At 40.3% G+C, this 12,499-nt stretch overlaps 1 long non-coding RNA gene across 1 annotated transcript; it reads right to left on the reverse strand.

Moving 5' to 3' along the window:
* Positions 1 to 2,943: 2,943 nt before the first annotated feature.
* LOC130682926 (uncharacterized) lies at positions 2,944 to 12,208 on the reverse strand. The gene is made up of 3 exons (XR_008996379.1): positions 11,788 to 12,208; positions 4,412 to 4,465; positions 2,944 to 3,195 (listed from the first exon to the last, which is right to left on the reverse strand). It is a non-coding gene; the product is annotated as an uncharacterized LOC130682926 (long non-coding RNA).
* Positions 12,209 to 12,499: the final 291 nt, after the last annotated feature.

The raw sequence follows: 12,499 nt of genomic DNA on the forward strand, positions 1-12,499 counted from the left end.
CACAAGGAGACCAACCAACCATCTGGAGGTAAGTTGACTACACTGGAACTCTTTTCCTCTGGAAGAGGCAGAAAATTGTATTGATTAGGGTTGTTACATATTCTGAGTTTTCCTTTTGTATCCACAGGGCTCCAGCTGCCGCTGCAATCTGAGGACTTAAGAATGCTTGATCCACTGACACAAGATCCCATACAAACCTCCTTAGACCAAAGAGTCTTCTGCTCCTAACCCATACTGCACCACTGGCATAACAGAATGGTGGAATGATCTCTTAAAGACATAGCTGAGGCTCCAGCTTGGAGATGATATGCCTCAAGGTTGAGATGTTACCCTAAATCAACAACTATTATATGGTGCTGTAAGGTAGGATACATGGGTCCAGGAACCACAGGAGAAATAGGTATTGCCCTGTTGTCATTGCCAGTGGTACACTTGGAGAGTTTGTGCTTCCTCTCCCCAAAACTTTAGATTCCGTGGATGAAGATGTCTTCTTCCCAGAAGGGTAATACTTCATCAGAGGATACAGAGTCCCATTGTGTTTACACTACAGCTGCCAGTCACTTCAGTCTCCTTATGCCAAGAGTCCAGTAGGAAAGGAGTCATAATGCTGTCAGATATCATTGACTCTGATTATCAGAAGGTAGCGAGGGCTCTGTTACACAGTGCAGGGAGGGAAGAATGATTGGCACCTGGATGATCCAATGGGGGTCTTTTGATACTCCCATGTCCAGTTTTAACAGTAGACAAGAACAGAAGCAATGGTCTGGGATAGGCATGGTGACCAGGGCCAAGACTCTCAGTCAGTGATGAGAATCTGAGTCATCCTACCAGGTGATATGCCTAGACCAGTATGGGTGCTAGCTAAGGTGGAGGCAAATCTGGAATGGGTGACTAAGAAAGGAATAAAGTATCAATTACTTCAGACTTGAGATATGTTGTAGTTGTAGTTAATTCTCATTTTCCCACTGTCTTGCCAATGGGTTTCAGCCCCGGGCAAGTTTGCTATGGATTCAGTGTGACCAAAGAAATTGAGAGCAAAATGTTCTTTGGGGTGAAAGGGTTTATTGCTACTTCCACAACCATGGGCAATAAGCACTAGCGTCTCTGCCTCTGCCCAGAGCAATGGGTCAAGCTCTCTATATAGCGCAATAATAGCTTATTGCCTAAGGGTGTGGAAGCGGCAGCCCAGCAACAGGCCAGTTACATCATCAGGTGGTTTAAGTTCAGTGAGGATCCTGGCCATAGGAACCCCAACTTCCCCACACTCACTAACCTTCTTGTAAGTTTCCCCAGCAATAAAAGCCAACCAGAATCCTGAAGTTGTTGGTTACTAGGTAGATGAACTTACTATATGAAGCAGTATGTTATGAGCAGCATGAGGGGTAAACTGTAACAGATACTCTAGTGCTCCACCCATATCTCCTCTTCAGGGCCAAGGGCCCATGCTCCCATCCTTCAGCTGCTGCTATTTTCTAGCCACATGTTTTACATCCTTACCACAGATAAGAACTGAATTAAATCCTCAATCCACAACCAGAATGAGCCTTAATAATTTGCTAAATCTTAAAATTAACACTTTAAGTTGAATAAAAAAAGATAAAGAAATTTAGGCAACTAGTAGTTCAAATTGGAAGAAAACCAAACCAGAACATCAAATTTTCTCATATCTAAACCCAAACCAAAGTTCCAGACACTTTGCACATACAACCCTGGTTAGCCTCTATGTGGTCTTAGCAGCCCTTGCTAATTAGAAGCTCCTGACTTTCCTCTGGTAGCTTAGCTGATAAATGCCTTCCAAAGTGTGCTCCCACCTGTGGTTAGGGGCAATGGCTAGAATTTTTTAAAAGTAACTAGTACTCAGTTACTTACTTGGTTCAAATAGGGAAGAAAATCATCAGTTATTTTTCAAAAAGTAATTCCACACCCACCCAAGAAGTGTGGAATTATACAAGTAAATGGCACCTGGCTGTGGTTAATTTTGAGGCGTCATGAGCTCTCATCTAATCTGGCCTAATGAACTCTGAATACAGGAAGTGAAATCTTAAACTCATCAACAATGAGATTGCCTCACAGCTGAGGCAAAATCCTTGGGCTTCTCATCCAAGAGTGGCAGGGGTAGGGTGGGGGAGTTAATAACCAATATTCATTTGAAAAATTATTCTTAGAAGCTGTGGGGAAGTTGGGGTTCTTATGGCCAGGATCCTCAATGAACTTAAACCACTTGATGATGAAACTGGCCTGTTGCTAGGCTACTGCTTCCACAACCATAGGCAATAAGCTATTATTGCACTACATAGCGAGCTCGGCCCAGTGCTCTTGGCGGAGGCAGAGATGCTAGTGCTCAACCTACAGCTGCGAGAACAAGCTGGGTAATGAACCCTTTCACCCCAAAGAAACGTTCTACTGTCATTTCTTTGGTCACACTGAATCCATAGCGAACTTGCTGGGGGCTGAAACTCATTGGCGAGACAGAAGCCCTCAGACTGTTCCTCACACTGGAGATCTAAGTCTGGGTTTTAGTGCCATGAGGAAGAAAGCATTCATCTTTGCATGAAGCATATCACTTAGCAGAGTTTGCTGGGCATTTAACAGATGGATAAATAATTACTGAATGAATGAATTAGGGTGCAGAGTTCCTTGAGCCAACCTGGCTGTTACCACCTCCTGAGGGAACTTTGGTCAGAACACTTTGAAAGTAGCTGACCCAAGTCAGAATAGGCTCTTGTCAAGCTCTACTCTGTCAGGGCTGGTGCTACTTTGCTTACAGTGGGCATTGGAAACTGGCTGTGCTGTCAGCCATAGCCACTCAAGGTAGCAGTGCCTGAAGTAGTTCTTAGACTTTTAAGATGATAGCAAAAATGACAAGTTTCAAAGGAACGAACCCACATGGTAATAGGATTTTTCAGTTTATTAAACTGCTTGCACTTAAACATATTTTGTGTGTGTGTGTGGTGTATCAGACTCTCCCAGGAATTTTGGATTTGACACAGAGGCAGTGGTTGGGAATTGGTAGCTGAGTCATTAATGGTAGTCCTTTGGAGGAACTAGTGGATTTCAGTCTCAGGTCCTGGGAACTGCCTTGAGTTCTCCCTAAGGAAGGTGTGGTCATTCCACACTCTCTCTTGGATTCCATGAGATAGCCAAATATCCTTCCAGTCAGTTTACATTTTTATTTTAGTTCTCTCCAGTTGGTTTCTGTTATTTGCAAACAGAAGAAAAGCATTTTAGAGGAAACCAGTGTTTCTCAGTTGGACACTGGAAGAATGGTATCACAGAAGGAAGTAGCAGATGTGGGAAGGAAAGTGAGTGGAATCGACATGAAGGCTCTAACGATCGCCCTCCTGCCAAGAGTCAGCTACAGGCAAGAGGCTGATGGCTGGACTGTTGACTGGAGCTCCAAGAGGGCTGTATGGGGCCACACTGAGTAAGGCTGGATTTTAAATATTCATTTCAAAAGTTGAATGCTTTCTCTTCCTCTCTTCTCTGCTTAGGAATCTCCCCTAGGGTTCCTGCTCTAACCACTTGTTTGTAGTCTCTTTCCCACAGCTTCTTTTCTTTGCCTTCCAAGGTGCTAACTGCCAACAAGTGGGTCGCACAGTCTTCTGTTTGATTCCAGGATATTTCTCTGAGTTACTAATCATTTCACTGAGCCCCACGAAGAAACTCAAACAATGACTTAATCCTTGCCCTGTTCTCCATCTTCCCGAGTATCTCACTGTGAGAAGGTTGAGGGCGAATCCTGCCTTATGGTTCAAACCATCTACTTACATGAGTTTATTGGATGCCACTGGGAAGGAAAGGTTAAATTTGGAAAGGGAAGATAGTTTTGAATTTAAGAGAATTATAACAAATCTGTGTGGAAGGAGGGAAAGAGGAGGAATTAGGACCATTTATTTGTAGCATGTCTTATTGATAGTTAAACACAGTGGTTTGCTCTGTTTTGTGCCACTCGAGGGTTATTTAATTAAATTCATGACCTAGGATGCTAACCAGCCCCACATCTAAAATAATTGCTCCTCTGTTGGTGAGATGTAAAGCCGGGATTGATTTTCCCCTGGCCGATAGCTCTCTTTTCTGAGTCATGAATGTCATCTTCGCTCTCCTCCCCACGTAATTTAATCTCTGTATTTGATCCCTATTTAGTAGTACACTTCGCTAAACAGATGTCTGAGTAATTAAAATCCCACATGGGCACACTTGTCAGTGAGTTACATCTATTTAATAGTCAGCTTAGAAACTCTTCACCCTTGGTTTTCTCCCATCCTGGTTTCATATGTCACTGGCCTTTAGCAGGCTTTAAATACAGAGCTCAAAACTGCTGTTTGTTTTCTTGCATTCAGAGAGCCTCTCTTTTTATTTCTGACTGCATTTTCCTCACAAGTCCTGATCTCTTCTTTCTCTTTCAACTCACCTGGATTTTCTGCAGTTTTCCACCAGCATTCAAATTCTCATTGGCTGAATCATCCTATATTTCATTCATGCCAGCACCAGCAATTAAAAAAATAAACAAACAGAACAATGTTATTAGAACCGTGGATTAAGAGTGCCTTTTATTTTTTGCCCTTGAGGCATAGCCAAATATTTCAGTATGATCCCATTTTTCTTTCTTTTTTTTGTTTAACTATTTGAGATCGAATACTAGAAACCTGTTTGGTTGCTACAGGTCACTGAAGGATTTTGATGGCCAGGAATTACAGAAGGAAAGAATGTGTGTTTGGAGCAGGAAAGGGACATTAAGAAGGATTTATGACATGGAATTTACTCACTTTTGAGAGAGGATTTAGATGGAAATTTATTTATGAAATATTTATACTTAAAGAGACAATGTTCTTATGATAAAATCTTAGGATACTAATATAACATTACATAAAACTTGAGGTTAATGCTGTAATTTACAGTAGGTAAGAGAATTTCCCTTGCTGTTGATAACGCATATAGACTTTAAGAACATTTTGAAATGAGTATAGAATATACATATTTTTTCTGATGTCAACTCAGACTTGAATAAAATAAGACAAATAATCCTCTTGCTATATGCAAAAGGATTATTTATTTTCCTACTTTTAAATTGAGTTCCAGTGCATTTAACATGGATTATTGGATGAAAGTAAATTTCTCAAAACATGCATGTTTGTATTCACAGTATTGTGGAATAAAAAAAGTGATAAAAAAGCAGGCAACAAGTTCAGAAGTTAACACTGTTTACGTAAGCAAATTCTAAAAGTACTCATATAAACTTCATTATCATGATTGCATTTAAAAATGAGGTAGAAATGCTATTGTGCAAAGGGAGTTTCATTTTGGTGGTTTAGACACAACTTGTTATCCAAACTAACAAAGACCAGATAAATTAACAGAAATTAACAACAGGATTCTCAGAGAGACAGACATGGAGTAGAAGCTAGTATTTCAGGAAGCCGGACAGGCTCAACATGATGAGAATGCTGTGGATGTGATTTCTTTCACTGTTAGACCTGACCGCTTGTGAGCTAATTTCATTCTCACCATGCTCAAGATAACCTGCCCTTGCCTTTTCCCAGTTCCCTTCCTCTCCATGCAACTTGTGTGTAATTTACTTATTCTCTCCTTGTAAGGCTTGTTTTTCTCCAGTCATTCCTTATCACATGTCCATCCATGCTCTGCTGTCAGCTTCTTTCAAATCATTGAAAAAAGATTACTAAATCTAATAAGCCACTTCTGGTTTCCCACTGCCTTACTGTAACTGGGGAGAATATTTCCTGAACTTGCAAAGTTGTGAGGGTCAAATGAGCTCCTATGGATGAAAGGGCTTCTTACTTGGTTACATGTGGACAAGGAGCTTAGGCTCCAGCTCCAACTGCCTGGCTCAAAAATAAAGCTTCTACCACTTTGTGAACTTCAGCAAGCTACTTAATTTTTCTGTGTGTCTGTTTCCTAATGTGGAAAATGGATCATAAAAGTACCGACACCTTGGGATTGTTTAGTGATGGTTACATGTGACAATTCATGCATATTATGAGGTCAGAACACACTGAGAACAGTCCTGTTTTAAGCCCCAGTGAGTGTGAGCCCAAGTGCAGGCATCAGCTTCCTCAGAGCCACGTATCTCTCCAGCCTGAGGCCTGTGGGACTTGTCTTCCTTTAGGCACTGTGGAAAGCTAGGCTATATCCTGTAAGTGTGCCTGAGGCAGCTAAGGATGGGGCAGATTATAAGAATCCTGGCAGAGCACAGGTATTTGAAGATCAGCAGGTACTTGCAACAATTCCTACTCTCTCTAAATTGGCTTTTCCTCTAAAGACTTTATTTTGAATGATTTGTTTGTGTTGACATACCAGTTTGCTGTCTATTTGTCCAAGTCACAAAAATACATCCTTCCTAATCTGGAGAATGGGGATAGTAAGAGCTATCTACCCTGAGTTTTAGTGAGATAAATCAAGTGAGCCTCTTCCAGAGACAGGAAGCACAAAATTCTAGGGGTGCTTTTGAAAAAGGAACCAGAGAAAATAGCATTTGTAATTCAAAGACTGTCACTTTGTACACACAAAATGAGGTAGAAACAAACAAAATATACAAACAACAAAAACCTAGCATTCTAAAAATGGGTGATTCTTCTAAGTGAACTCTGTTCTTCACATTGGCTCTCTCTGTACCCCTAATCCAACAATGCTGCTGTTGCCCAAAAAGTGTTGAGATTTCTTCTTTGAAAAAGGCTTTTAAGAACCTTGGTGCAGGTACTAATTCTGCCACTTTATGGTATTTATGACAAGTATCTTTCTAATTCTTGACTTATTTGTTATTGTTTGTAATTTTTAACATACAGATGTTCTAAATGCTTATGCAGATACATCTCTGTATCTTCTATTGTCTCGTTTTTCCCACCCAAAAATCACTAAGTATTCACTTATATTTTCTTTTCTTTTACAGTTTTATTTTCAAATTTGTCTCCTAATCTATCTGGGCTGTATTTCAGTATATAGTAAAAAGTGAGCATCTAGTCCATTTTTTTCCTTCCAAATGGCCGGTTTTGCTAGTACTGGTTATTGAACACTTTATGTCCTCCTCATTGGTGATGCTTCATATATCTCTAAATTGAATTTTCTTTCAGGGCTATCTTTTCTGAAATAATAATCTCTTTCTCACTTTTTTCTCAGTAGTTCAAAATCACTGTAATTACTGTGCCTTTATAACATGCATTAACATCTGATACACGAGTCTCCTGTTATTACTCTCTCTTTTCAGAAGTGTTCTGGCTCCTCTTCTGTTTTTTTCTCCAAGTGGATACCATTTTTTTCAACTTCAGAAAAAAATCCTTTTGGAATTTTGAATTACTTGTTTATGTTGACATATCAGTTTTGCAAATAAAGATATTGATACATTTACCTAGGAGCTAACAGATTTCTGAATCTATTCAAATCTTTTTGCTTTCATATTTTTTCTTTTTGTATAGATCCCTTCCAATATTATTTACAGGTGAATAGGATCTTCAAGGAAATACATATTTCCCAACAGATTTTTGCTAGATCACTGGAAAAGTTACTGATTTTTAAAAGTTATTTTATAAATAGCTTTTCAATCAAGTCTCTCAAGTTTTCTAGACAAAAGCATCATCTGCAAATAAAGGCAGTTTTTTTGTGCTTTTCAATATTTTACCTATTGTTTGTCTTACTACATAATTATTTCAGCATGATTTTAAAGAATAGCATTGATAGTAGGCATCTTTATACCTGATTTTAATGACAATGCCTCTCCTGTCATATCATTAAGTATGGAAATTTAAAAATACATACAAAAGTAGATTGAATAGTAAAATGAACTCTCAAATGCCTGTCACCTAGCCTCAACAATTATATTTTTGCATACACTTTTACTGAGATTATAAATTAATCCAGCCTTTTCAGTTGCTAATTTGGAAATAGCTATCCAGAAATGGATCTAGCAATTCCACTGCTAGGCATTAATCCTATAGGTACACCAGCACCAATAAGAAAGATATTCAAGGATGCTTACTTGACTGTATATAATTGCAGAAAACTAAAAAAGATAAAATGTTCCCCAAAAGGTGAGTGAAAAATTATACTGCATTTATATACTACTGCTCAGCTGTTATGAAAAATCTTGGTAGATCTATGTGCTGAGTTGTGAAGATGTCCAAGGTACTTTATACAATGAAAAAAACAAATGCAGAACAATACGTATAGTATGATTCTATTTCGTTTTTTCCAAAGGGGATAGTTATATGCTTTTATATGCATAGAAAATTTCTGGAAGGATATATAAGAAACTGTAATTAGAGATTACCATTGGGAGAGAGAATGAGGAATGGTAATGGGAGGTTGAGGAATTAAGTTTACACTTTCTCCTCTTCCTTAGTTTGGTTGTCTTATCATTAGTATTACTATTTTTATAAAACTTTATTATATGATGTTGGCTATTGGCTTAATATTTACTAAGAGGTTTTTTTTAAATTAGTTGTTTTAATCAGGAGTAGGAGTTAAATTTTCATCATTTATTAAAATGATCTTTTTTTTCTTATATGGCCTAAATGTATGATTTGTAATTTCAATTATTTTCCTATTATTAAGATATCCTGGAATTTCTAGGATAAAATCTATCTGATCATGTTAAAACTTACTTCATTGAATTTCATTTGCTGGTGTTTCAGGGGGGAAATTATGGCATTGGATTACTCATAATTTTATATTTTTTGAATGTTCTTTTTGTGTCATTTTTGATAGATTTTTATAATATTTGCTTCATAAAATGAATTAATTTTAATATCTTTATGCATTTAAAAGGGAAGTATATGTACTTCAAAATTTGTAGGACTTTGCCTATAAAAATCTCTTGGGGCTGTGACTTTTTTGATTTCTTCTCTGGTTTCAATCTACTTAATTTTGTCTACTTCTTGATTTAATTTGGGTGATTGATGTTTTTCCAGAAAAAACACAGCTAACTACAGTGTTCCCATCTAATTCAAAAAACATTTTCCATATCTTTCTCCTTTATATTTATATTTTCTTTTTATTAGATTTGCCACATATTTTTCTTCCTACTTTTTCCAAAGAATTACTGTTAAAATTTATCAATGATTGTTTTTTGTTTGTTTTCTAATTCATTGATTTCTGCTTCAATTTTTCCTTTATTTTCCTCCTTTCAGAGTTTTTTTTTTTTTGAGTTTACTCACTTTACTTATTTTTATTCTGTCTTGCCCAATTCTTCCCTGCTTAACAATGTTACTAAAGATGTATTGGCTTCGAATGACTTTTGAGTATTTCTAAAAATTAAATCTATTCTCAGAGAAAGAAGATTTACTCTCACTGATGTCATTTAAAAGAATGTGATTCAGTTTCTTGTGACAAATTTCTAAAGAATTCTAAAAATGTTTGAATAATGGCAATATAACTGAAACAAACATATGACCTGTCCTTAAGGAGCCAACACTATGTGTATGTATAAAACCTGTACATATGCTGAAACCTTATCTGCTCTCATATATTTGGAAAAAATTAAAAGCTATATGACTTAAAGAAAAGCGTTCACATTTGCTTAATGGGAAGTCTTTTGATACTGTGTCTGTAACCCAAGATATTTAAACTTTTTTCTTTTTGCAAAAATGTATGTACATACATGTACAGCCTAGCTTCATATTTGCTTATGATTGAAATTAACCCGATAAAATGTGCATTTTTCAAATGTAAAGATTAAAAATTGCTCACATAAGATGACAAAGTTTTCTCTGTACAAATCAAATCACTATGCTAATGCAGGTGAAGGCAGAACATGTTTTTAAAAACAATTTTTTAATGCTCTGATAGGCTAGATTAGAAGTAATAAGAATGAGTAATAAACAGTACTGTGCTCATAGAAAGGTAGATTTGTAGGTGTGACTTTTGCCAACATAGGTAGAAGATCATCAGATTCATGTGTTTGTAGATTATGTAACAGTCTTTAAGTGGCCAGGAAAGGGAGGATTTTGTGGTCAAGAAAGTGGAAATGTCCTATTTAACATATGACCCTGGCCAGTCCCATCTCAAATTACTGTTGATCAAATTACAGATGGTTGGCAACGCTGGTGGGAGGGAAGAGAAAGGTCTGACAAAGCTGAAATAAACAGAAGGCCACAAAGCCAGTGGCTGTTATTATTAAAAATACAAATTTACTTGAGTCTCCTATATGTAAAATAATACAAAGAGAAACTGTTTTGCCAAGCATTCTGGACTAGAAAAAGTTGCTTTAAAAGACTTTAACATATCCCTGATAATAAGATTTTAAGAGATAGAACAGGGCTTTATGAATGAACCAAAAAACCAAACCCCCTCCTCTCCACAGACTAACAACTTTATAATCACGATTGAAAGCATTTTCTTTATTTTGCATCCCTGTGCATCTCAAGTTTTTTAAGCTTCCAAATGTTTAAAATATATCAGTACCTATGTTCTAGGAATTTACTCAAGAGGAGATACTACTAGGAACCAATAAATGGAAAACCAAACTTTTATCTCTACCAACAGACAGAGGCATGTATATATTAATTTATATATTTTGTGCTAGTCTCAAATGGTTGCCTTTTAACATTGCATTTTAGGACTAATGGGACAGTAAATCAGAGCCAAAATAATCCAAATTTTGTTACTGTGGCTGTGAAATTCTCATTAAGGCACAGACCTAAAGCCCAAATGCTGCTAAAGGATTACTAGAAAGCAGAGCCTGAGGACAAATTTAAGTACTAAGATTTTATTAGGAGGTATAATCCCAGGGCAGCAAGGGTGGGGGGAAATGTAAAGAAAAGCAAATGTAAGGTGGTGCATCACTGAGCTTAGGACAACTTCACAAGAAAGCAAGCTGATTGCTCAGTCTCAAAGGACAGGTTGCAGACAGACCATGCAGAACCATCATGTCTAAAGACCACCTATGCAGAAAAAAGGGGAGGAGTTTATACGAGGGCTAGTTCTTGCTTTCTGCTCTCTTTGGTACAGATTTGTCTCATGGGGCTCTAACACCCCCACTTTTCTGGGCATGCCACCTGATTCCGTCAGACAATTGCCAGAAAAGCAAGAACATGCTGAACCTCAGAGTTTTTCACCCGACTCTGGGACTGGTGGGAGGACTCAGAGCCTCCTGCCATCAAAGCCGTGGTGTGAGGGTGGTGGCGCTGAAGCCTGACCCTCCCCCAGGGGGAGGCTGTCCTAAAAGGAAACCACTGCAACAGAGGCCAGGCCTCTGCTCTGAGCAAGAGGTTAGGAGATGGGGGTGGTGGGAGCAGAGCACATCTGAGAAGGTGCATCAGCTGGGTCTGGTATAGTGTATCCTTCCAGGACCCGAGCCATCCCTAGTGCCTGGTGTTCATTGACTCTTAAGGGAGGAGGAGAAGCCACTGAGGAGATGCCACACATTTAGGTGTCAGATTTTCTACAACCTTTTTCCCACCAACCTGTCCCGATTCCTCCATGGCTTAACTCTCCTCTCCTTGAGGTGTAATTTGAATACAATAAAATTCACCCATTTGCAGACTACAGGGAGATGAATCTTGTCAACTGCACGTGTCCTGTAACCACCACCTGTGCCTCTTTGCATCCATCCTCCAGCCTCCTTTGCCCCTCCCCAGGCAACTGCTTTGGGTTACCAGGTGGGCCTCTTCCAGAATTCACATAAATTGAATCAGACTGAGGTCTTTTGTGTTAACCTCTTTCCCCACAGCATGTGCTTTTAGGTCCATTCATGTTGCTGCATGAGTTAATACTGTGTTCCTTTTACTCCTCACTATTTTGGAGAACTTACTATGTATACGGAATGCTGGGCATTGTTACCTGCTTTCTCTCACTTGGAATCCGCACAACCATCCCGCTTCACAGCAGAGCAGCCCGAAGCTCGGGCGCCGGGCGGTGGTGGTTGGGAAGGGGCCAGCGGGCGACTCCCACCAGTCGGTCGGCCTGGCTGCTACGCACGCCAGTGTCCGGAACCCGACCGACCCCCCGGCAACTGTTACCAAGCTTGAGAGGGCGGCCGGGGCCTGGCCACTCACAGACTGCGGCCAAACAGCCCGGGCTGTCGACGCACCACCCCCTTCAGGCGCAGGCCCTGCCGGGGCACGCTCGACGCCGGAGCCGCCGACCCGCGGCAGTCGGGGCCCAGCCGCCAGCCTCTGAGCCTGCCGGCTCTGGCTGAGCAGAAGCAGGGCCGCGCCGTCCCGGAGCAGCCGAGAGCTGACCGCGCTGCTGGGGCGCTGAAGGCCTGCGGGAGCTGCCGCCGCCGCCACCCCTCCTGCGGAGGCGTCACCACGCGGCTCTCAAAGGGTGCTGTGCGTGCCGGCATTTCACCACGCGTTTCCCTCCGCGCACAGACGGCGCTACTTCCCGCCGAGGCCGCGGGGCCCTAGGAGCCGCGCTGGGGGTGCGGGCCCAGCGCCTCAGTTACCCTGCGCTGCCTCTTCCACGCGAGGGAGGCTGGCGGGCGCGCAGTCTGCACGTCGGCCCAGCCGCTTCCCCAGGAGCCGCCGCGGGTGGGAGTTGTTTCCTCCTC

This window comes from Manis pentadactyla, chromosome 3, assembly GCF_030020395.1.
Source record: "Manis pentadactyla isolate mManPen7 chromosome 3, mManPen7.hap1, whole genome shotgun sequence".
NCBI lineage: Eukaryota > Metazoa > Chordata > Mammalia > Pholidota > Manidae > Manis > Manis pentadactyla.